The sequence below is a fragment of the Triticum dicoccoides genome, chromosome 3A, assembly GCF_002162155.2.
Source record: "Triticum dicoccoides isolate Atlit2015 ecotype Zavitan chromosome 3A, WEW_v2.0, whole genome shotgun sequence".
Taxonomy (NCBI): domain Eukaryota; kingdom Viridiplantae; phylum Streptophyta; class Magnoliopsida; order Poales; family Poaceae; genus Triticum; species Triticum dicoccoides.
Window position 1 is genome coordinate 766,194,201 of NC_041384.1, and position 26,801 is coordinate 766,221,001.

Below are 26,801 nucleotides of genomic sequence, written 5' to 3' on the forward strand. Positions count from 1 at the left end.
TGGTGAGCTATTAACAAGCGTCTGGAAGCATCTGGAAGCTATCAAAATCCTTCTGCCAAAGACAATGGTGAGCTATTAACAAGCGTCTGGAAGCATTAAAAAATAGTTGTTTGTTGAAAGCAAAACTGTAATAGTATCTGGAAGCATTAACCTTATATATATGTTTTTTCTGGAGGGGGTCTTTTAGTATATATGTTTGTTCAAAGCAATCACGACTTACCAAAAACAACAGAAAGAAAAGGAAGCGGTCATGACTTGCTAAAGAAAACAAAGATAGAGTTATTAGTAACGGAATTTCTGGAAGCATTAATTTTGAATATTGATTTGGTGGAAGCAAAGCACGACTTACCAAAAAAACAGAATTACCGTAATTTCTGGGAAGCACTTTGGGAATAGAGTTGTTAACGTTTCCGCATATAGAGGAGGACACTCAGCTTCTCTCTCTTCTTTGTGTCGATCTGTTCATCTGTTCAATTTGAAATTCCAAACCTCGCCGAAATCCTAGTCCGGCCATGCTTCCGTTCCAGGGCTGGACGGACCTGCCGCCGGAGCTCGACGGCCTCAAGTGCTACGCCAGCACGCGGGGAGCCTGCAGGACATGGCGTCGCGCGCTCGCGCCGCCGTCCCCTTCGCGAAAATGTTGGGCAGGACCATGGTCCAGCCGGATCTATGCTTGGAGGCGTTGATCCCTGAACACTGTTTCTATGGATCTGTGCATGGTTGAGTAAACAATTAGTGGCAGAAGCTGTTGGAGGGAGTTGGTGGGTGTGGTCATGCATGGCGCGAGTTGTTTAGTCTATGTCATGAGCTATGAATTGCTAAGCAAGCCTACTCAATTTTTTATACACTAGGCAATACAATAGTCAGAATGCAACGGGCATGGCAATGCCGTCCTCATGCATGACCAACTGTTCACTACTTGTTTATTTGCTTGATATGCGTGACGACTCTCTCCCCAAGAGAAGCATTGAGTAGACTAAGGTATCCGATGCAAGGATCTTCCTCATCCCAGACCTCCTTCTCCTTCTTCCATTTATCCACTCTAAGGCTCACAAGGTCTCTCACGTAGTTCTTCTTCACAAAGGAGTGTGACAGTGTGTCTGCGTTCGCGGCCATCGGGACAGTGCTGCCTCGCCAGGCTGGGGCTTGTCTAATACGGCGACAGACCTTGGTATGTACCTAAAGCAACTTGCTCATGTTGTTCTATCTCTATTCTTGCCGGTTCTAGTTAACCGGAGCTCATGCTGTTCTATCTGTATTCTTCATTCTGTTTTGTGTACATGGATACGAGTGTAGTTGGGTGAGGAAGAAGAGGCTCGAGTAGTTGGGCTAGTGAAAATATACCCGTGAAGCAGCGTGTTCCACACTTCTGGAACGGACTTTTTACTGAAGGGGCAATTCTGTAGTCCAATCCTTCAAACGCTTCCCGCTTACTACATGTTGCGGCAAAAGAGTTATAGAATAGTTAACAATAACGTATTCATCCAGCAAAAATGTAGAGAAACAAAACAACCGTGGAGTATTAAAAGCATGACCTTCTTGCACAGAGCACTTAAAAGACTCTGCTAAAAATATTTCTTTAACATGATTTTTTGGCATATTATGCTTAAAAGACTGTGATAAACCTGTACTTTTAGTGAACAAATAAGTAAATTACATTTTGACTTTTATAGTGATATGTTTTTGCCAAGAACATCCTGTTGTACCCAAGAAAATTTATGAAGTTTGACGGCGGCAAAATACAGTCTAAAGATAGTACCCATTGTCGGTGTCAAAAACCGGCGGATCTCGAGTAGGGGGTCCCAAACTGTGCGTCTAGGCCGGATGGTAACAGGAGGCAAGGAACACGATGTTTTACCCAGGTTCGGGCCCTCTTGATGGAGGTAAAACCCTACGTCTTGCTTGATTAATATTGATGATATGGATAGTACAAGAGTAGATCTACCATGAGATCAAGGAGGCTAAACCCTAGAAGCTAGCCTATGGTATGATTGTTGTATGATGAAGTTGTCCTACGGACTAAAACCCTCCGGTTTATATAGACACCGGATAGGGTTAGGGTTACACAAAGTCGGTTACAATGGTAGGAGATCTTGAATATCCGCATCGCCAAGCTTGCCTTCCACGCCAAGGAAAGTCTCATCCGGACACGGGACGAAGTCTTCAATCCTGTATCTTTATAGTCCTGGAGTCCGGCTGAAGGTTCTCTCCGTCTGCATCGATGACGTTCACAACCTGCTCAGCCTCTTCCACCCCATCATCGCTGCTGAGATCCTCCTGCCGCCGCTCATCTACAACACTCGCCTGGTCTCCAAGATCGTCTTCGCGCCCAACCCCGCCACGGATGACTTCGCGGCCACCGCCACCTGTGACATCGACAGGCTCGCCTACGTCACCGCGGGGGCCAGGAGATGGGCCGTCCTCGACCCTGTCCACCTCGCGCCGGAGACCAGCTCGTGGACCTCCTCTACAATGGAAATGGTATTGTCTACTACCTCACTCGGTTTGGAGATGTCCACCTACTCCGCCTGCCATAGCGTCGCCGCCGGGAACCTATCATCCTCGAGTGCCACACACCAACACATTATCCAGTAGTGCATAACAAGTGGATCTTCCAAATGCATGGAACCGGACCAGACCTAAATGCACGGGCCACAGTCAAGCCACTGTTGTCGTCTGTGGGCAACCTAGCGTTCGACGCGGCCACCTGTTTCACTCCGCCATACATCCTGATCTCGATTTTTACTAGTGCCAAGAATCTGGTGTTCTGCGAGGGTGACTTGTACCAAATCTGGAGGAATGCGACCTGCACGGTTACTTTGCAGCTGCCAGGAGGGGGTCGCCGCCGTGTAGCACATGATGAAATATTTGTTATGAGGTATGATCCCCGGCGCCGGCCATGCTGGGACACCGTGGCCGACTTGGGAGGATACTCCGTGTTTGTCGGGAGGAACAATGCGGTGTCGATGTATGCAGAAGGTGTTCCAGGACTCACGGGTGATTCTGTGTATTGGATAGGTGGAAGGGGTAGAGATCAGGGCATGGTCTTTGACATGAGGACTGGGAGGTCAACACCTTGTGTTCCCCCAATGGATGGTCTTGTTCTGGGCTCTCCACAAAGCACAATATGCTGGTATTTTCTGGGTCAAATAGTCAATAATTGCACTAATACAAATGAAAGAAGAGTTTATCGGACCCGAGCAAGTACCCGGGCTGAATATGGAAAAAAGTGATGCGCCGCTGTGATAGCTTGTCCACATAGTGATGAGCACCAGCAACCACATTACTGGAAGTGATGTTTGTCATGTGCGAGCTGGCGATATATATGGCAGAGTGCAATTTCTATGTGTGGCCAAGCCTAGCGGTGGTAGTGCGAGGACGACTTAGCAAAACTGCTTTTCAGCTGAGGAACAATAAAACTGATGGATTTATTACATTTGCGGCCAATGGTCCAGCAGTAGCTGAAGCTTCAGCAGCAACCATGGAGAGGATAGAGGATTTCTGTATTTGTGTTTGTGATGCCCAGTGCATACTTTGATATCTTGAGAAAAATAGAACAGGACTGGAGAAGTAGCAGTCGTAATAGACTGTAATACTATATGCTATGTTGCTTATTGGTTAGGTTTCCATGCTTTGATGATGTCTCACGTTCAGTGAAGACAATTTGCAGCAAATGATTGAACTTGAAGAGGGATAAATGCATATCATTTTAAGTAGGCCTTTTTTTACTTTTTTCAGCAATGTTTTGTAAGAGCGTGCTGCAAATCATACTGCTATTATATCACCTATCTTATATTATTGTTTTTTTAATGCTCATCTTATATTGTGATTCGTAATTCTAAGAAATCATGTATTAATTGAACTTCACTCAATGTTGCGATGACTAATGATTTATGGGCCTGATAATTGGGAGTTTGATGCATGTGATGCTTATGCTATGAGTTGTCTTTTTGTTTGTTTTAGGTTAGTAATTTATTTGTTATCCGAGGTAATCTACATTCTTGTGTTAAGTTGGTGTAGTGCAAAGCTGATTGTGAATTTGGAGTATTCTAGGCTGATTGTGTAGTGTACAGTTGGTAAAGTGTTTGTTCGTATTTTTGTATAATACATTTGAACTTGATCTAATTTCTGTGGCATCGTCCGCCTGTCATTTTGATTTAATGTGCCTTGCATTTGCAGTAACGCATCCTATAGATATTTATGTGGTTGCTCATTCAGTTCATTTTGTTTTAGTTCTCTAAGATTCTTTTATGGTAGAATTGCAAGAAACAATATTATTCATGGGGATGGGAAGGGTGTAGTAAGGGGGTGTTTGTTTACAGGGATTTATTGGTAAGAAACTTAAAAAAAATCCCTTTTAGTCCCATCCAAACCAAACAGAAGGGACTTATAGGAACTTAAAGTGGGCATTTGGAATTTATGACAGAAGACCCTGAGGGAGAGTCTTTTTGGGACTTTTAGTTGTAACATGGTCTTTTAATCCATGTTTAGTCCCAGGAACAAAATATATATGAATTTTTTAAGGACTAGCGACTTTTTAGTTGGGACTAAAAAATATTAGGACTTATGAACTAAACAGGACCTAAAACAGCTGATTAGACCGGGAGAGGACCTGCACACGGCCATGCAAGCGGATGCGCCGGATAATAGTAAAGAAGCGGTTTCTCTATTCTCTCCTAAACCATGCTAACCGGCTCCGCCCGTATCAATTGTTTGGAGCGCGCCTGGCATAGGGACGGCCAAGCTGAACTGTGATGCAGCCTTCAACGTAGAGACCAGAAACATTAGCAAATTTGACAATTTTGATCTATGGATGAAATCATTTCATAAAATGAACTGTTTTTTAAAAAAATTACTTAGCTGATCTTTTTGACTGACGCCTGACACGAAGGCGCCAACTACACTGTGCAATGCCTGACAGATAGACGTTAAACGCCTGGCCAGCCCAAACGCCACTAAAAAAGATAAGCTAAATAAATTTTTTTAGGGACAATTCATTTTGTGAAATGGTTTTATTCACATATCAAAATTGTCAAATTTGCCGAAAACACGCAGTCGCGAGATCATCGGGGGCTGTTTTTTTGCTGTTGTTGGCAGACAACTGTCGATCGGTGGAGGAAGCAGAAGCCTCAGCTGCATTGCCGGGACTTCCAGAATTCGCCAAGTTGTATAATGGGCCCCTTGTGTTGGAACTGGATTGCTCCTCTGTCGGACGTGACTTTTATTTAAAAAAGAAAGAATAAACCCTGATCTCTACATCAGAATGATGCATGGAGTTATATACTCCCTCCGTCTCCAAATTCTTGTCTTAAATTTGTCTAAATACGGATGTCTCTATCATTAATAATACTCTCTTCGTCCCAAAATTCTTGTCTTAAATTTATCTAGATATGTACTAGCGGGTAGTGCGCGGCGGCACGCCGCGCCACAAGGAGTGATAAGCTATTTAGTTTTTTTAATATTTGATAAGTCGTCTTAAAATTTGGTTCATGACAAAGTAGTTTATGCAAAGTCCTGTTGGTCTGCTTGAGGTTTGTTATCTTTGTGAAGTTTTTGAGAATTTGTTGTATGTTTTACATGTGTGTATCTTTGTAGTGCCCAAGAGAATAATTGTGCACTACCTAACTTATGTTGCTCCCACCGTGATCACTGAATTAACACATGGGTTGGACGTCGGCAAGACTTTAAGCACACTAACTTGGCATAGATGTTCTGGAAAACTAAATCCTCAAGAGACAAATTCAGGTTGCTACAATGGAAAAACTTATTGGAGTTGGTAGAATTGCACCCCCTGTTATCATTCACACTACCTTGCATATTCCAGCCAACATAGAATATACTGTCAACATTATGCAAAAAAACAACAACTAAATTATTAACTGAGAATAGAGTACATGTACAACATATTTTATCTGAATAGTAAAATACTTCTATTAGTATCTAGAGAATTTCTTGCATTTATCCATCTTGTTAGTATCACATATTTTGGACATTGGTGCTGTCATGCGAAGATCTCCATAAATCTGACAAGATATTTGCTGACAAAGGTATAACTTCATAAAACCATACTCTCCTACTACTTCCGTCCGGGTTTATTGGGCCCCTTGGTATTTTGGTCCAGAGTTTGACCATGCATAGACTATTAAAATGTAAAGTATATGCTATCAAAAAATTATACTGTTGAATTTGTATTTGAAAGAGCTTTTCAACAATATAATTTTTGTGACATATAGTTTATATTTTGTTAGTTAAATTTTTAAGTCAAACATTAGCCCAAAATAAAAAGGGACCTAATAAACACGGACGGAGGTAGTACCCCATATCAGTAGTAGCATTATAATCACAGCCTTGAGATTCTATTTGTGAAGATATAGAATGGCACAGCTACACAAATAATTTCATCACCAATTGTGTTTTACCTTCAGTTCTACTCCATCATCACAAATAATTGTGAGTGGACAGGGAGTACTATCTAGAAAAAAAACGAAAAGAAATAAATAAATTAGGAGCAGCAAGTCACCAACACCACCAGTCCACTCACCTACCCCCTTCTGCGCACCACCTGTCCACCCCCTACTGCGGTAAGCTAAATAACTCCATCATCTTCCGCCGACCGCCGGCCACCTCCGGTCAGCCTACGCGAGCTCCTCCTGAGGGCGCCACCCCCGTCACCTCGATGCGGGAACACTGTTGTCGGAGGAGGAGGAGATGGAGTTCCTGTACGATTGTGCCGCCACCGCCACCGCCGTCGTCGCGGACGTGGCGGCCGCACTCGCGGGCACCGCCGGTATCCAGGCGTCTTCTCCCTCTGCCTTTGCGTCCGAGGTGAGAGAAACCACAGTGGGTCCCGCCGACGGTGGAAGACCGGATCGAATCGAGCTGATGCGCTGCTGTTATGGTTGCGTTTGCAGAGAGGTACCAGAGAGGCCAGCTGAAGAGGGCTCTGTGCGAGGCTGAAGCCTACGCCTTCAAGGTATAAAATCCTTCTCGATTCGGTTCAGTAGTTGCTCAACTCAGATGCCTGAATTTGTTCCAATTCTGTCGATTTCTTTTTTGGGACAGAATTTAGAGTGCTTCAGGTGTGCCTTTGATTTGTTCATCGATGTTGATAGCTAGTACAATTGATTGAATACATCTCCTGCCTCGCCTCCTCTGACACGTACGATTCTCGCCATCTCACTCATGTTCTCGTGGTGCTGTGGGCCAACATCGGTGGAGCTGCGCATGGGGTGAGCATATTGGCCTTGCTCCTGAATTCCGACCGTGTTTGGGCTGGCCGGCGAAGATGTCTAATTCCGGTGCTTTGGGTGCCTCAGCTTCGGTTCCTTTGCTTTCCTTAATGTTCTGGTGGCCGTGCGTTTCCTCAGCTTTTTCTGCTTGTGTTGAGCTTTCCTGAATCCCTGGCGAGTAATTGTTTTTTCTAGAATACTCAGTTCCTGGGTGGATGCTTATGAATCAGATAAGTGGACTTGGGCACTTGACTCTTTTTTAATAGGAAAAATAGTGATTAAATTCTTATAATTCAGGGCGACCCGTCATTGTTTTCTAGCAAAAGGCAGCTTTTACTAATATTACTGTCTAGGTTGATGAACTGGTGCATTTGTTGTGTCTGATATATAATTTCTAATTTTGATAGTCTGGCTGATACATTTCCACCCCTCAATTTCTCTTGGTTATGTGCACCGTGGCCTCTTAACTGATATAGTACTCTTGTTTCGTTGATGAAATGGAACAAAGAGGTGCAGCTCCTGTATTTAGAGAAATGAAAATCTTATGGTTATATTGTACATTGGTGCTACCACGTCAGGTAAGTGGTAGACCCCTGCATCCAATACCAGTTTAGACAGTAATACTGGTTAAAATCTGCTATAAGTTAAGGTGAATGGTCCCTTGAATTGTATGCCTGGTTCACATGATGAATCCTTTGTGCAGGGAGTTCTAGTGATGCATTATATAGGGAGCTATTGCATGCTTGCGCTGGGCCGTTGGTGCTTCGCCAAGGTGAAAGAGTTTACTACTTCCACATGGACATATGGAACAGGTATATCTCATCGGCATGGGTGTTTACTTTTCTTGATGGCCAATAACTATGAATTTGCTACTCAGTGCAAACAGTAGCTACTTCTATTATGGAACGATACTTGCTTCTTGTGTTAAAAATTTAAAATAACAATGTGACTTTGTTTATGCGAATAATTATCCAGGTATTTAAAGAATAGTCATCTAGGTATTTCAAGATCGTCCACGTACATATTCAGAACCTGTTAGGGCTCATCTCTTGACAACAGAAATGTTCTAGCGAAAAACCTTTAATAGAGTATAAACAATTCCACCTCTAAACTTATCCAAATAGATATCATCTTGTTCAGTAATAGCACATTGATGGTTCAAGGCTTCTTGCCACCATCAACTATTTTGCTTTCTTGGCATAGAAATAATGGGTAATTTTACATCACTCCGTGTCATTTTGTATCCAGTTTGTAGTTCAAAATTCTTATCACTGAAAGGAACAGGCAGAAATGAGTGCATCATGTGAAACTAATACAAAAAAAGATCGCATCTCAGCTTTCATTAGAATAGAGCAATGGTGAAACACTAAGTCATCGCCGCATATGCAAACGATCTGATGACTATTAAACAATTATTAGTTTACAACGACAACAAACATAAAAAATCAAGCAAATAAGTTCTCAGCTTAACAAACTATTTTAGAATCGATCAAATTTGGTTAGAGCTTATGCTCTTTTTATGTCGACATGCATGAGTGTAGGTTATGCAATGTAAGAAGATCCCAGCGGTAATAGTTACAGCCAAAGATCAATTTTTGTTTTACTACAGTTGTAGTTCTGAAAGGGCTTTCTAGAATAGGAATAATTTTGGAAACACAAAAGACTATTTTCTTTAGCTAAGAAAAGATCAAACCCTAGTAGGCGCACAATCTTTTCCACTTTTTTAAGGCTTCATATGTGTAATATAGTAGTCGTCACAGCCAAACACCAAAAGAGCTAATCATCATCAGAAGATTCAGTCTTACACCGAAGCTACAAATGTTTTGCTACAGTTGATTGTTGCTACTTTCTACTCATAGCTCAGAATCCTTTTCCTTCTCACATATCCTCCTGAACCCCATGAATCTCAAATAGCCACAACACTGCAGCTCTGTCTGAGTGGCTTCGTTTTCATCAGGTTCAATAATTAAGCAGCAGCTCAGGTTCAGCTTCAGTAAGCTGCAGGAAACAAAAATAAAGTCAATGCTATCATTAACTTGGATGTGTTCATAGAAATAATAAGCATTACAGAAGGGGTACATGTTTGATCAGATAAAAAAATCAATGTTATGTGTAAATCAATACACATAGGTTGATGTTTACAAAGTGGAGGCACTTTGCATGAAAGAATGATCTTCAAAACTCTAAGCAGCTATCAGTACAGATTTTCATTCTTATTTTTCATGAAAGAAAATTCCACTGTCATTTCTTTGGTACTCCTAAACACATAAATTCCACTGGGATTTCTTTCGGTACTCCTAAACACATACTCCTTCAATTTCTTTTCACATCAAAGTTGCCGTCTGACATGGGATTAAAAACTGTAGGTTGGTATTCATCATCTTTTATGTATATGCGTTTGCCATCAGGTCCTAGCATATATCGCTAAGATTTTCGCAGTCTGTTTCGAATCCTGCATCTGGAGCATTCCTCGCTTGTAGGTTCTAAAACGTCTGACATGGGATTTGTAGTTGAGTCCCAAAAGAAGCTAGCTGTGTTGATAATATATACATACTCACTTCACAATCCTGCATCTGGAGTATCGTGTGTTCAGTATATAGTACCCTATAAGGCTAACGAACCTACATTAGATCTTTTTAGTATAAGAGCAGATTTTGCGAAGCTTCTTAAAGAAATTGATAATGCCTCAATGGCTGAGCGCCCTACTTTGGGCAACCTTGCTCAAAGGATTAAAAATGATTCATTTTACTTTTAGGAGGGAGAAAACTATTACAAAAGGAACAATAAATACCTGAGAATAATGTAGTACTTCCTATGTATGTCAGCTATTCAGCACATCATGTGAAATTAAACCAGAATTACTTCCATCAAGAAAATGGAACACATCGTAATGGAGAGATTAAGAATAAATATACCATGTTATATTAAAGATGCAGGTTCTAAATTCCTTGCACATTCACGCAAGGAGCTGGACCCCAAATTTGTGTCCTCACCACAGACCTGCACGCAACACCTGAACATTCTTCTTAGATTAAGAATTTGTAGCATATGCACCCAACTTTAGATATGATGAAATTGTAGTACTAATAACTCATCTACTTGTTTAAGGAAACCACGCAGACCAGAGGAGAGGAAATGCAGACGCGATGTGTACCTTCGCAATGAACAACTTGAAACTGAAGTCGCGAGGCAGGAACCACGGCCGTGCGGCAGGTGGAGGGGACCTGCTGCTAGGGCCGAAGCTAGGGAAGACCGAGGGGAGTCGATTAGGATGGAGCGCAACAGGGTAGGAAGCTATCCAGAGTCAGCTGCAAGCAGGCCACCTTGGACCACGGGGAGGCCACCACCGTGTATCCGCCTTGGAGGCCAGGGACGGAGCCGGAGCCGACGAAGATCCATGAGGAGAGGATGACATGCGGCTCTCCCAATCCATGATGTAGCCTGCACCCACCTCCCGGCCGGCGAGCCGGAGCGGTGACCTAGCGCGCCCTGGGATCTCGGGTGGAGGTTGGAGGGCAGCATCAAGAGGAGAGATGGAGACCCAAAAGTACACATGAGAGAAGAACACAACAAGGAGCTACTTATAGGCAAGCAAAGAAGGACCCAGAACACAAACGTGTGCAAACCTGGAACGACAAACATGCATGCATCAGCCATGCAGCAGCACACGTGTACCAGCCCATACAACACGCCATGCAAGCAAAGAAGAACCCAGAACACAAACGTGTGCAAACCTGGAACTACAAACATGCAAAGGTGGACACATGCATGCATGCATCAGCCATGCAACAGCACACGTATACCAGCCCATACAACAGGTCATGCAGCTAATATTTCCTTTTCACATGAGACAAAATCAACCCATGTAGTCAAACCATCTTTTCACATGAGACAAGATAAGCCCATGCACCTCTAAAAGAAATAGGTACAGTCCAAAAGAGAAGAGATCAACCACTTCACGAAAGCCACCATGCATACGTGTCGCTCAATTGGCAGGGCTAAAAAAATTCTGAAAAAACCAAAAAAATCGAACCCTTACGGGCCTAGTCTTCTTAGTATGTATCTAACACTAAAACATGAATAGAGACATCCGTATTTAGACAAATCCAAAACAAGAATTTTGGGACGAAGAGAGTATTATTAATGATGCAAAATTCAGCAGCGAAACAATCTTGATTCGGAAAAAAGCGGAAAACAAACTTTGAGGTCGTATACCTCGCGACAGTAACTCCCCTAGATATTCACTAACCCTATGTTAAAAGACACATTAGAAACAAAAAATACACAACTCCTAGGCTACGCCTTCTATAAGGAATCGTCACACGTGCACCGATGATGGCGAGTCTATCACAAGGTTGAACTCCGAATTCTCGTCCCCAAAGTCAAGCTTCAATCCACCACCTTTGGAAAGGAAATGACACGGGCGCACGTCGACATAGCCCGATCAGAGATCTTGTGTTTCCACTAGAGTGCATAAACTCGTTGTTCAAGCCAGATGTACCATCGGCTGTTATCCATCTAGCCACAACTCAATATCCGCATGCCTCTGGAGAAGACAATGGAAGACAAAGATAGCCCATACCGCATGCCTTCCGCTACTGCCGCACCAGCTTCGATCCAACAGCAACAGACTAACCATGACACCTCCCTAGAGCCACCGTGCATCGCCTGCCGATAACATGCATGACTTGACGTCACATTAAGACGTCATGTGTAACATCCGCTGGTAGCGCATCCGCTGGTGGCTTCACCTGCCGGCAAAACAGGCACTACCCGCCAACTCCGAAAGAGGCACATGTATCACCTGCCGAGCCGCATCGAACCCGGCCTGTTGATGGAGTGGACGTCCCACACCGTCACCAGCTTCAGAAAGGCTGTCGCCACTTCCAGATCCAAACTCCGGGTCGCCCATACGACCTCAGAGTCCACCTCCATTGTTGAAGAGGGGTCGACGCTCTGACTTTGGGCACTACAGGAAGCACCCATGATACGTCTCCAACGTATCTATAATTTTTCTCTATGCTATTATATTATCTGTTTTGAATGTTAATGGGCTTTATTTTACACTTTTATATCATTTTCGGGACTAACCTATTAACCGGAGGCCCAGCCCAAATTGTTGTTTTTTGCCTATTTCAGTGTTTCGCAGAAAAGAAATATCAACGGAAGTCCAAACAGAATGAAACCTTCGGGAACGTGATTTTCTCAACAAACGTGATCCAAGAGACTTGGAGTGGGCGTTAAGAAACAATCGAGTAGGCCACGAGGCAGGGGGGCGCGCCCTCCACCCTCGTGGGCCCCTCATTGCTCCACCAACCTACTTCTTCCTCCTATATAAGTCCATGCACCACACAAACATCCAGGAGCACCACGAAAACCTAATTCCACCGCCGTAACCTTTTGTACCCGAGAGATCCCATCTTGGGGCCATTTCCGGAGCTCAGCCGGAGGGGGCATTGATCACGGAGGGACTCTACATCAACTCCATGGCCTCTCCGATGATGTGTGAGTAGTTACTTCAGACCTTCGGGTCCATAGCTAGTAGCTAGATGGCTTTTTCTCTCTCTTTGGATCTCAATACGAAGTTCTCCTCGATTCTCTTGGAGATCTATTCGACGTAATCTTCTTTTGCGGTGTGTTTGTCGAGATCCGATGAATTGTGGGTTTATGATCCATATTATATATGAACAATATTTGATTCTTCTCTGAATTCTTTTATGTATGATTGGTTTATCTTTGCAAGTCTCTTCGAATTATCAGTTTGGTTTGGCCTACTAGATTGATCTTTCTTGCAATGGGAGAAGTGCTTAGCTTTGGGTTCAATCTTGCGGTGCTCGATCCCAGTGACAGTAGGGGAAACGACACGTATTGTATTGTTGTCATCGAGGATAAAAAGATGGGGTTTATATCATATTGCATGAGTTTATCCCTCTACATCATGTCATCTTGCTTAAGGCGTTACCCTGTTCTTATGAACTTAATACTCTAGATGCATGCTAGATAGCGGTCGATGTGTGGAGTAATAGTAGTAGATGCAGAATCATTTCGGTCTACTTGTCGCGGACGTGATACCTATATACATGATCATGCCTAGATATCCTCATAATTATTCGCTTTTCTATCAATTGCTTGACAGTAATTTGTTTACCCACCGTAATACTTATGCTATCTTGAGAGAAGCCACTAGTGAAACCTATGGCCCCCGGGTCTATTCTCCATCCTACAAGTTTCTAATCTATTTTATTTTGCAATCTTTACTTTCAATCTATATCATTAAAATACCAAAAATATTTATCTTATTATTATTATCTCTATCAGATCTCACTCTTGCAAGTGGCCGTGAAGGGATTGATAACCCCTTTATCGTGTTGGTTGCGAGATTCTTATTTGTTTGTGTAGGTACGAGGTGACCCGCGCGTGGTCTCCTACTGGATTGATACCTTGGTTCTTAAAAACCGAGGGAAATACTTACGCTGCTTTATTGCATCATCCTTTCCTCTTCGAGGGAAAACCAACGCAGTGCTCAAGAGGTAGCAAGAAGGATTTTTGGCGCCGTTGCCGGGGAGGCATACACAAACTCAAGTCAAGATTTGACCTCCCGACAACTAGCCATTTCTGGCGCCGTTGCCGGGGAGATCTACGCCAAGTCAAGACATACCAATTACCCATCACAACTCTTATCCCCCGCATTACATTATTTGCCATTTGCCTCTCGCTTTCCTCTCCCCCACTTCACCCTTGCCGTTTTATTCGCCCTCTTTTCCTCTCGCCCTCTCTTTCCGTTCGCCTCTTTTCCGCTTGCTTCGTCGTTATGGCTAGTCCTTTATCTACTCCTTTGTCTCCCGAGAATGAAGTTCTTAATTTTAGACAAAGGGAGGGAGAAAATTTAAAAGATGCTTGGTATAGAATTTTCAATGCGCAAAATAGATCTACTAGGAAGCAATCTACTTCCGTTCTTCTTCGCAACTTTTATGTAGGCATCACGCCTTGGAATAGATATATTTTTGATACCATTACTGGAGGAAATTTCTTGGGTAGCCATACTTCTGATTCTTATAATGCTATGATAGATTTGTTTGGCCCACCACCTCTTTAGTTTAATGAAACTATTTTAACTTTGGAACATGTGATGCAACGGTTTGAAATTATTGAAAATAAAGTTTAAACCGTAGAGTTGATTGAAAATTTGGATAGGAAGATCCATAACCAAATTACCCAATACGGATCTAAGGTAGGAGTTGCTCTTAATTTTTTTAAAGAAAAGAGACCTATGGTTAATGAAAAGATAGATCAAGATTCCACTAGAATTGATAAAATTGAGGATATTATTACCAACCTTGGGTCTGCCTTTTCTTCCGTGAAAAACACTCCTCCTAATGTTAAGATTTCCAAATTGATGTATGTTCCTAAAAATAAGGGTGAAACTTCTAGTAAGGAAAATACGGACCTCAAATCCATAAGTGTTCACCCCAACTTTCTCTCTATCCTTAAAGAACCTTTTGTTACAAATGATTTTCTCGATTTTGTGCCTAGGAGCTTGATAATTAATAAAAATAAAGAAACTCCTAAGAGTTATAGGTGTCTCATTGAAGAATTGCCTACCAAAGATGGCAATACCTAGATCTATCCTTACATTTATGCCTAGCTAGGGGCCTTAAACGATAGCGCTTGTTCGGAGGCAACCCAATTTTATTTTTATTCCTCGCCTTTTGCTCCCGGTTAGTAATAAATAATTTATCTAGCCTCTGTTTTGGTTGTGTTTTTTGTGTGTAATTAGTGTTTGTGCCAAGTAGAACCATTGGGAAGACTTGGGAAAAGTCTTTTTGATCTTGTTGTAAAAAACAGAAACCTTAGTGCTCACGAGAATTGCTGCCATTTTTATTTGGAAAGTACTATTTAGTTAATTCATTTTGCAGATGATTAATAGATAAATTCCTCACGTCCAGCAATTTATTTTAGAATTTTTGGGGTTCCAGAAGTTTGCGTTAGCTACAGATTACTACAGACTGTTCTGTTTTTGACAGATTCTGTTTTTCGTGTGTTGTTTGCTTATTTTGATGAATCTATGGCTAGTAAAAGAGTTTATAAACCATAGAGAAGTTGGAATACAGTAGGTTTAACACCAATATAAATAAAGAATGATTTCATTACAGTACCTTGAAGTGGTGTTTTCTTTTCGCTAACGGAGCTCATGAGATTTTCTATTTTGAGTTTTGTGTTGTGAAGTTTTCAAGTTTTGGTAAAGATTTGATGGATTATGGAACAAGGAGTGGCAAGAGCGTAAGCTTGGAGATTCCCATGGAACCCCAAGGTAAAATTCAAGGACACCAAAAAGCCTAAGCTTGGGGATGCCCCGGAAGGCATCCCCTCTTTCCTCTTCGTCTATCGGTAACTTTACTTGGAGCTATATTTTTATTCACCACATGATATGTGTTTTGCTTCGAGCATCAATTTATTTTGTTAGGATTTGCTTGCTGTTATTTAGAACAATGTTTTGCATCTTTTATTTCAATAAAAGTGGCATTGATAGCCTTTACTATGCCTATTTAAGATTCCACATGTTGCTGTTTGAAAACAAAAAGTTTACCGATGTTGCAATAATTCTCTAGAAAAGTCAGAATGTGATAAAATGTTGAAACCTTTTGCATATTAATCTCTGATAAATTTACTACAGTGGGAATTTTCTTTCATAATTTTTGGATCTAGGGAAGTATGGATGTTGCTGCATTCTTTACAGACTGTCCTGTTTAGGCGGAATGTTTTTCATTTCTTTGTGTATCTATCTGTACCTATATATCTATCTATCAGTAGGCACAGATCAATCTGTGCTTGGGATAATCTGAATATCGAAGTGCCGGGTAGATAGAAACGGCATGATGTGCTACTTTTTGAATTTATTCCTGGGCAGAGGCTACGAATTCATTATTCTATTGCCATGTCGGCAATTAGTGGGTCTTGAGAACGTTGGAGGCGCCTCATCATCTTCATATTCTTCCCTTGTTTTTTCGTTTGGTGAAAGTGAGAGATTTGGTCAAGGCCTTGACGCTTCAGTGGGTGACGCCTCAGTGATGTCCGTTCTGAAAACGCACGCTCCTGCAAGTAACTCTCAGCCCAATGGCAGGTTTCTTAATGAGCCTCCTAATTTACTTTGATGTGTACATACTTTATTAACTTTGCACAAGTAACTGTAGGTCGTCGAGTTTTCATTTTGTTTTTTCAATTAGTACTTTTGGTTTTTCTGACAGAAGAGCACTGTGCACTAGTACTGCAAAGTGTAAAACCCCACAGTAATCAGCTTCATCTTCTGCTGGTAAATTCATTGGTGATGGTGAGAGATTTGGTTGAGGCCCTGACGCTTCAGTGATGGCGGCCAAACGGAAAGGTTTCTTTTCTTGATGTGGCACCTAATTTGCTGTTATGTTTGCATTGTTTACATAAGTTTGCTTCTTTAATGATCCTATTTGAGGATAGGGCTATTAAATATGCAGAGGCATTTAGTATGCAATGTTGAATAATAATTTTAGTGATTTGCTACAGTAGAGTATGATAAGGTTTTTGCAATGTGTTATACTAACTTATCTCACGAGTCCTTGTTGAGTTTTGTGTGGATGAAGCTTTTGAGATTTAGGGAGACCGTGATATGAGAGAATTAAGGAGACACAAAAGCTCAAGCTTGGGTATGCCCAAGGCATCCCAAGATAATATTTCAAGAAGTCTCAAGCATCTAAGCTTGGGGATGCCCCAGTTGGCATCCCACCTTTCTTCTTCAACAACTATCGGTTAGTATCGGTTGATCCTAAGTTTTTGCTTCTTCACATGATGTTTGCTATTCTTAGATGTCATTTTATTTTGCTTTGCTTGCTGTTTGAATAAATTATCAAGATTTGAAATTATTAAATGAGAGAGAGTCTTCACATAGTTGCATAATTATTCGACTACTCATTGATCTTCACTTATATCTTTTGGAGTAGTTTGTCATTTGCTCTAGTGCTTCACTTATATCTTTTAGAGCATGGTGGTAGTTTTATTTTGAAGAAATAGATGAACTCTCATGCTTCACTTATATTATTTTGAGAGTCTTAAATAGCATGGTAATTTGCTTAAAATCCTAATATGCTAGGTATTCAAGATTAGTAAAATTTTCTTATGAGTGTTTTGAATACTAAGAGAAGTTTGATGCTTGATGATTGTTTTGAGATATGGAGGTAATAATATCAAATTCGTGCTAGTTGAGTAGTTGTGAAATTGAGAAATGCTTGTGTTAAAGTTTGCAAGTCCCGTAGCATGCACGTATGGTAAACGTTATGTAACATATTTGAAACATGAGGTGTTATTTGATTGTCCTCCTTATGAGTGGCGGTCGGGGACGAGCGATGGTCTGTTTGTACCAATCTATCCCCCTAGGAGCATGCGTGTAGTGCCGAGATTTTTGATGACTTGTAGATTTTTGCAATAAGTATGTGAGTTCTTTATGACTAATGTTGAGCCCATGGATTATATGCACTCTCACCCTTCCATCCTTGCTAGCCTCTTCGTTACCGTGCATTGCCCTTTCTCACATTGAGAGTTGGTGCAAACTTCGCCGGTGCATCCAAAACCCGTGATATGATACGCTCTATCACACATAAACCTCCTTATATCTTCCTCAAAACAGCCACCATACCTACCTATTATGGCATTTCCATAGCCATTCCGAGATATATTGCCATGCAACTTTCCACCGTTTCGTTTATTATGACACGCACCATCATTGTCATATTGCTTAGCATGATCATGTAGTTGACATAGTATTTGTGGCAAAGCCACTGTTCATAATTCTTTCATACATGTCACTCATGCATCATTGCACATCCCGGTACACCACCGGAGGCATTCATATAGAGTCATATTTTGTTCTAGTATCGAGTTGTAATCATTGAGTTGTAAATAAATAGAAGTGTGATGATCATCATTTTCTAGAGCATTGTCCCAAGTGAGGAATATAAAAAAAAGTGAAAGGCCATAAAAAAAGAGAAGGCCCAAAAAAGAGAAAGGCCATAAAAAAAGAGAAGGCCCAAAAAAATGAGAGAAAAAGAGAGAAGGGACAATCTTACTATCCTTTGCCACACTTGTGCTTCAAAGTACAACTTTAATCTTCATGATAAAGAGTCTCTTGTTTTGTCACTTTCATATACTAGTGGGATTTTTTCATTATAGAACTTGGCTTGTATATTCCAACAATGGGCCTCCTCAAGTGCCCTAGGTCTTCATGAGCAAGCTAGTTGGATGCACACCCACTAGTTTCTTTTGTTGAGCGTTCATACATTTATAGCTCTAGTGCATCCGTTGCATGGCAATCCCTACTCCTTGCATTAACATCAATCGGTGGACATCTCCATAGCCCATTGATTAGCCTCGTTGATGTGAGATTTTCTCCTTTTTTGTCTTCTCCACATAACCCCCCTCATTATATTCTATTCCACCCACAGTGCTATATCCATGGCTCGCGCTCATGTATTGCGTGAAGGTTTATGAGTTTGAGATTACTAAAGTATGAAACAATTGCTTGGCTTGTCATCGGGGGTGTGCATGATAAGAGCATTCTTGTGTGAAGAAAATGGAGCATGACTAAACTATATGATTTTGTAGGGATGAACTTTCTTTCGCCATGTTATTTCGAGAGAACATAATTGCTTAGTTAGTATGCTTGAAGTATTATTATTTTTATGTCAATATGAACTTTTATCTTGAATCTTTGGATCTGAATATTCATGTCACAATTAAGAAAAATTACATTGAAATTATGCCAAGTAGCACTCCGCATCAAAAATTCTGTTTTTATCATTTACCTACTCGAGGACGAGTAGGAATTAAGCTTGGGGATGCTGATACGTCTCCAACGTATCTGTAATTTTTGATTTCTCCATGCTATATTATTTACTGTTTTGGATGTTTATGGGCTTTATTATACACTTTTATATCATTTTTGGGACTAACATATTAACCTAGAGCCCAGTGCCAGTTTTTGTTTTAACCTTGTTTTAGAATATCGCAGAAAAGGAAAACCAAACGGAGTCCAATTGACCTGAAACTTCACGGAACTTATTTTTGGATCTGAAGCAACCAGGGAGACTTGGAGTCTACAGCAAGGAAGCTTCAAGGAGGCCATGAGGTAGGGGGGCGCACCCACCCCCCTAGGGCGCGCCTCCACCCTCGTGGGCCCCTCGTGGCCCCCCTGACGTACTTCTTCCGCCTATATATCTCCATATACCCTAAAAACGCCAGAGAGCGCAATAGATCGGGAGTTCCGATGCCAGAAGCCTCCGTAGCCACCGAAAGCCAATCTAGACCCGTTCCGGCACCCTGCCGGAGGGGGAATCCCTCTTCGGTGGCCATCTTCATCATTCCGTTGCTCTCCATGACGAGGAGGGAGTAGTTCTCCCTTGGGGCCGAGGGTATGTACCAGTAGCTATGTGTTTGATCTCTCTATCTCTCGTGTTCTTGATTTGGCACGATCTTGATGTATCGCGAGCTTTGCTATTATATTTGGATCCTATGATGTTTCTTCCCCCCTCTACTCTCTTGTAATGAATTGAGTTTCCCCTTTGAAGTTATCTTATCGGATTGAGTCTTTAAAGATTTGAGAACACTTGATGTATGTCTTGTCGTGCGTATCTGTGGTGACAATGGGATATCACGTGATTCACTTGATGTATGTTTTGGTGATCAACTCGCGGGTTCCGTCCATGAACCAATGCATAGGGGTTGGCACACGTTTTCGTCGTGATTCTCCGGTAGAAACTTTGGGGCACTCTTTGAGGTTCTATGTGTTGGTTGAGTAGATGAATTTGAGATTGTGTGATGCATATCGTATAATCATACCCACGGATACTTGATGTGACATTGGAGTATCTAGGTGACATTAGGGTTTTGGTTGATTTTTGTCTTAAGGTGTTATTCTAGTACGAACTCTAGGGCTGTTTGTGCCACTTATAGGAATAGCCCAACGGATTGATTGGAAAGAATAACTTTGAGGTGGTTTCGTACCCTACCATAATCTCTTCGTTTGTTCTCCGCTATTAGTGACTTTGGAGTGACTCTTTTTGCATGTTGAGGGGTAGTTATGTGATCCAATTATGTTATTATTGTTGAGGGAACTTGCACTAGCGAAAGTATGAACCCTAGGCCTTGTTTCAACGCATTGCAATACCGTTTACGCTCACTTTTATCATTAGTTACCTTGCTATTTTTATAATTTCAGATTACAAATACCTTTATCTACTATCCATATTGCACTTGTATCACAATCTCTTCGCCGAACTAGTGCACCTATACAATTTACCATTGTATTGGGTGTGTTGGGGACACAAGAGACTCTTTGTTATTTGGTTGCAGGGTTGCTTGATAGAGACCATCTTCATCCTACGCCTCCTACGGATTGATAAACCTTTGGTCATCCACTTGAGGGAAATTTGCTACTGTCCTACAAACCTCTGCACTTGGAGGCCCAACAACGTCTACAAGAAGAAGGTTGTGTAGTAGACATCAACGCCACTCGGTGGAGGCGGGGTGGCGACGGAGTCCGAGATGAAGCCGGCGACGGCGGGCGGCAGGATAGCTATGATTGGCCGCCGCATGACGCGAGGCCGCCGGGTCGGGGTGATGCAGCAGTCCCGGTCGGCATAGATCGACGGCGGGCCGGCATGGGAACAAAGGCGGTGAAGGGCCGCCGCATGATGCGTGGCCGCCGGGTCAGGGCGACTGGCGGGCAGACGCGCGAGGCCGCCGGGTCGGGGCGACCGGCGGGCAGACGCGCGAGGCCACCGGGTCGATGAAGAAGCCGGCCGATCGCGTCGGTGTTGGAGTAGAGGCGTACGGTGTCGACGACGGCAGTGGGCGACGCAAACCAATCAAGATTAGATCAGAAAACAAAAACAAAAAAACGGCCGATCAAGTTGACCGGCGGGAGAGAGAAAACCTCGGAGCAATGGCTCGGAGAAAAGACTCTCTAGGGCAGTCGGTCAACAAGACCAACAGGCGAACCCTAGGTACGGGCGGCGCGGCCCCCGGCGGCAGTCATGGAGGCCGACCGCCCCAGGAGCGGCGCGCGGGTGCGGAAGCGACGGCTGCTAGGGTTTAGAACCTGGAAATTGATACTATGTTAGAAGCGAGACAGGATTGGTGGAATCGTCCGTTGTATTATTTGAGCCTTGTGGGCATATACATAGGAGTACCATGATCTACTTGAAGTACAAGACAAGCCAGAATAAGTCCTAATCTATCTCGTCTTTCCTAATAAACATTATACTCAACACTGTACATGCGTGGTAGCCATGTCGATTCAATTTTTGATTGCAAAATTTACTTGATCCTCCAACAAATAAGAAGAGAGGAAGAAGAGTAGTAGGATCAGAGCAAGGGAGGGCTTTGTTTCGGTCAATGTGGATGCTGGTTTTGATCAGGATAATGGAAGTGAAGCTAGAGGAGCAGTGATCAGAGATGATAAAGGACATTTTCTTGCAGCAAGTAACCATAAGATTGTCATAGCTCTTGATGCACCTACGTCAGAAGCTACATCAATTCTACATGGGATTTACCTAGGCAACTAAGTTGGTGCCCAGAGGCCGTTGGTAATCCAATCTGACTGCCTAGAGGTCATTGATATGTTGAAACAGGGAGGCTTCTCGGCTCCGGCTGCTGCTGTAATTCTACAAGATATATGTATTCAAGCTTCTTCTTTTGCTAAAGTTTTATATGGATTCTGTCCTAGGGATTCTAATAGGGTAGCTCATACATTAGCAAAAGAGAGTATTTCCCAGTCGAATGTTTCGTTTGAGGAACCTCCCAGTTATATTGTTTCCTTGTAAATTGATAATGTAAGTGTGATTTAATTAATAACGCTAGCCATAATGGTATTTTCTCAAAAAATTAAAATAAGACACACGTACATACGTGTCACTACGGCAAGCAAGCAGGCGGCCGTCAATCTCATCAGACATTCGCTCCCGGTCTCCGATCGACCATGGACAGGGTGGACCGTGTCGCACCCTGCGACGGAGAATTTCCTTTCTAACAAAGTAAAAGAAAATCTAAGAACTAAAATTAAATTTTCATGAACTGATGCACTGTTGGCCCACCCTGGCCCAGTTGGCCGCACCACCAACCACCACCGGACACAGCACCTTCAACCACACGCAGTAACAAAAGCCGTCGTTCAGTTCTCCACGATGACGCTTCCAAGGAGGAAGTGGTGTCGAGGACACTACTGGAATTTAGTCTATATTGGGGGCAGCCCAATAACTATTTTAGAAATTCCTAATAAATCCTAGAGACCTACCTAGCCCATTTGTGCGAAGCAAGGGATACTACTAAAGTTTAGTCCCACATTGCTAATTTAGTGGGAGTTGGACCTCCTTATAAGAGAGGTTCTTCCCCCACTTGTATGAGCATGAAAACAAGAGGGACGTCCACGCGCGCTCCTCCTTCGCCGCGCCGCGCCGCGGGTTGCGGTAATGAGCCGAGCCGATGTCTAATTTTTTGCCACGCACTACGGGTATACGAAAGGTCACTCGGGAGCTGGAAAGTTTTTGCTGTAGTAGATATTGAATACGAACCATGCACCCTTCGGCTGTTGTCTGTTCGTTTCATCTCCCGCGTTCCCTTCAGCTCCCGGCGCAGCCTCTCGCCTCCTTCTCTTGCGCCTATAAAAGGGAGGTCACTCCTCTCAGAGAGACGCACCAGAACATCTCCTTCCTCTCGCCACCGGTTTCAATCTCTAAGCTGTTGTTGTCTTCCTCATCCCGGCTTGCGGCGTGCACCACAGGTCGGGACAGTAGGCCTCCGAAACCGCACCTCTTTGGTATTGAGGGGGGATCTAGTGCCAATCTTGTACAGAAAAAGAACTTCCAGCCCCAGAAGTTCAAGAACAACGGCAAGTTTGATGGTAAAGCAAAGTCTGATGGGAAGAACAAGGCTGTGCAACACACGAACTTCAAGAAGAAGAATGACAAGAAGAAAGGTGTCTGTCATGTGTGTGGGGATCCTGATCATTGGGCTCCTAGTTGCCCTAATCGCTATGACAAGCGTCACCCTGGGAAAGGCGGCAAGACCGCTAATGTTGTCATTGGAGACACTGACATGAAGGATGATGGGTATGGTATATTTCCCACTATTCTTTCAGTATGTCATTCTCCTGATTGGTTGATTGACACGGGTGCTAATGTGCATATATGCGGTGATATTTCTATGTTTTCATCTTATCAGACCGCAGGGACTTCAACCGTGCTGATGGGAAACGGTTCAAGTGATTCTATTCATGGTGTTGGCACGGTCGATCTGAAGTTTACTTCGGGGAAGATCGTGCGGCTGAAGAACATGCATTATGTCCCCTCCGTCAATAAAAATCTTGTTAGCGGATCTCTTCTGTGTAGAGATGGCTACAAGCTTGTCTTTGAGTCGAATAAATTTGTAATACCAAGTATGGAACCTTTGTTGGTAAAGGCCATGAGTCAGGAGGTCCGTTTCGTTTATCCTTATCAGACGTTTACAATAAAGTTGTTAATCATATCTGTCATGTTAATTTTGGTTGCATGTCGCGAGTAGCGACGTTGAACTTAATCCCTAGTTTCACCACTGTCAAGGGAACTAAGTGTCAAGTTTGTGTGCAAGCTAAGCAACCTCGTAAGTCTCACACGACTGTGGAAACGAGAAATCTTGCACCACTAGAGCTCGTACATTCAGATCTATGTGAAATGAATGGTGTTTTGACAAAAGGTGGAAAGAAATATTTCATGACGTTAATTGACGACTCCACTAGATACTGCCGTGTGTATCTTCTGAAATCTAAGGATGAGGCTTTGAACTTTTTCAAGATCTATAAAGCTGAAGTGGAAAACCAACTTGATTGAAAAATCAAGAGGCTTAGGTCCGACCGTGGTGGAGAGTATTTTTCCAATGAATTTGATGCTTTTTGTGCGGAACATGGTATAATCCATGAGAGGACGCCTCCCTAATCACCTCAGTCAAATGAGATGGCCTAAAGAAAGAACCGTACTCTAACTGATTTGGTTAACGCCATGTTAGACACATCGGGTCTCTCCAAGGCATGGTGGAGGGAGGCGATATTGACAGCATGTCATGTCCTGAACCGAGTCCTCACAAAGAACAAAAAGATAACTCCATTCGAGGAATGGAAGAAGAAAAGGTTAAAACTCTCTTATCTGCAAATATGGGGTTGTTTGGCGAAAGCCAATGTTCCAATTCCAAAGAAGCGGAATCTTGGACCAAAGACTGTGGATTGTGTTTTCCTGGGATATGCTTTTCATAGCATTGGCTATAGATTCTTGGTTGTAAAATCTGAGGTACCTGACATGCATGTCGGTACGATCGTGGAGTCGAATGATACGACTTTCTTTGAAGATATATTTCCCATGAAGGATATGGCTACCTCATCTAATCAGGAGATGCCTAGTTCATCGAATCAGGAACCAGTTACAATTACCAAACCTGCCATTTCGATAGAACACTTTGAAAGTCCTGTGGAGGAAAACAATGAAGTTCCTACTAGGAGCAAGAGACAGAGGACTACAAAGTCCTTTGGTGATGATTTTCTTGTGTATCTCAAAGATGACACTCCCAGTTCTATTTCAGAGACTTATGCATCTGAAGATGCTGACTACTGGAAGGAAGCGGTTCGTAGCGAGATAGATTCCATCTTAGCGAATGAAACTTGGGAGATAACTAATCGTCCTTATGGGTGCAAACCTATAGGATGCAAATGGGTATTCAAGAAGAAGCTTAGGCCTGATGGTACTATTGAAAAGTACAAGGCTCGGCTCGTGGCTAAGGGTTATACCCAAAAGGAAGGTGAAGACTTCTTTGATACTTACTCACCTGTGGCTCGACTGATCACTATTCGTGTTCTACTTTCACTAGCTGCCTCGCATGGTCTTCTCGTTCATCAAATGGATGTTAAGACTGCTTTCCTAAATGGAGAGTTGGACGAGGAAATTTATATGGAACAACCAGATGGGTTTGTACTAGATGGTCAGGAAGGAAAAGTGTGCAAGTTGCTGAAGTCTTTGTATGGACTCAAGCAAGCACCCAAACAGTGGCATGAGAAGTTTGAAAGAACTTTAACAGCTGCAGGCTTTGTTGTCAACGAAGCTAACAAATGTGTGTAGTATCGGCATGGTGGGGGCGAGGGAGTTATCCTTTGCTTGTATGTTGATGACATACTGATTTTCGGAACAAATCTAAATGTTATTAAGGAGGTCAAAAAATTTCTATCTCGTTGTTTTGAGATGAAGGATTTAGGAGTGGCTGATGTCATTCTGGAGATCTAGTTGTTGAGAGACGATGATGGTGGGATTACATTGCTTCAATCTCACTATGTGGAAAAGATCTTGAGTCGCTTTGGCTATAGTGACTGCAAGCCTTCTTCAACACCATATGATGTGAGTGTGTTACTTCGAAAGAATCGAAGAATTGCTAGAGATCAATTGAAATATTCTCAGATTATTGGCTCGCTTATGTACTTAGCCAGTGCTACAAGACCTGACATCTCTTTTGCTGTTAGCAAACTGAGTCGGTTTGTTTCAAAACTAGGAGATGTGCATTGGAAAGCTCTAGAGAGAGTTTTGCGTTATTTGAAAGGCACTGCTAATTATGGAATTCACTACACCGGGCACCCAAAGGTGCTTGAAGGGTATAGTGACTCAAACTGGATATCAGATGCTGATGAGATAAAGGCCACGAGCGGTTATGTATTTACTCATGGAGGTGGCGCTGTTTCTTGGAAGTCTTGCAAGCAGACCATCTTAACGAGGTCAACAATGGAAGCAGAACTCACAGCACTAGATACAGCTACGGTCGAAGAAAATTGGCTTCGCCGGCTCTTGACTGACTTGCCGGTTGTCGAGAAACCTGTACCGGGTATCCTTATGAACTGCGACAATCAAACTGTGATCACGAAAGTGAGCAGCTCAAAGGATAACATGAAGTCATCAGGACACGTTCAGAGAAGGTTAAAGTCTGTCAGAAAAATGAGAAACTCCGGAATTATTGCATTGGATTATATCCAAACGTCTAAAAATCTGGCAGATCCTTTTACTAAGGGTCTATCACGTAATGTGATAGATAATGCATCGAGGGAGATGGGTATGAGACCCACAATATGAGTTGTTCACAATGGTAACCTATTCTTTGTGATCGGAGATCCCGTGAATTAGATGTGGAAGACAAGCTGTTGGTCAACTGGGAGGAGAGTACCCTTACTGTTAAAATACCACTCCATAAAGATGCAATACTCTCCTAATCTGCATGGCAGGTTGATGTATATCTTAATGTGTTCTAAGTGGCTCTTTGAAGTAGGGATGTTGTCCTGCAGAACATCTTTTGAAGAACACACCTATATGAGTCTGATTGTTAAACGTCGCAATATATGAGAGTAGGATTCTCTCTAGTAAACTCATGAAAGGTCTCGGAGTATGACGCATAAGCTCCACCCGCGGGGAAGACCCACGGTAGCCACGTATCGGTCAAGGTTTTATGTGAAGCTAGATTCGCAGAAAACTTGTAGTTCAATGCCCAGTC

General features: G+C 42.7%; 1 long non-coding RNA gene and 1 pseudogene across 1 annotated transcript; one reads left to right on the forward strand and one right to left on the reverse strand.

The window, feature by feature from the left end:
• Window positions 1-3,233, forward strand: part of LOC119273353 — a 22,474-nt pseudogene extending 19,241 nt beyond the window's left edge.
• A 5,755-nt stretch (window positions 3,234-8,988) lies between these two features.
• Window positions 8,989-10,224, reverse strand: LOC119273747. The gene is made up of 2 exons (XR_005134961.1): window positions 10,145-10,224; window positions 8,989-9,227 (listed from the first exon to the last, which is right to left on the reverse strand). It is a non-coding gene; the product is annotated as an uncharacterized LOC119273747 (long non-coding RNA).
• Window positions 10,225-26,801: the final 16,577 nt, after the last annotated feature.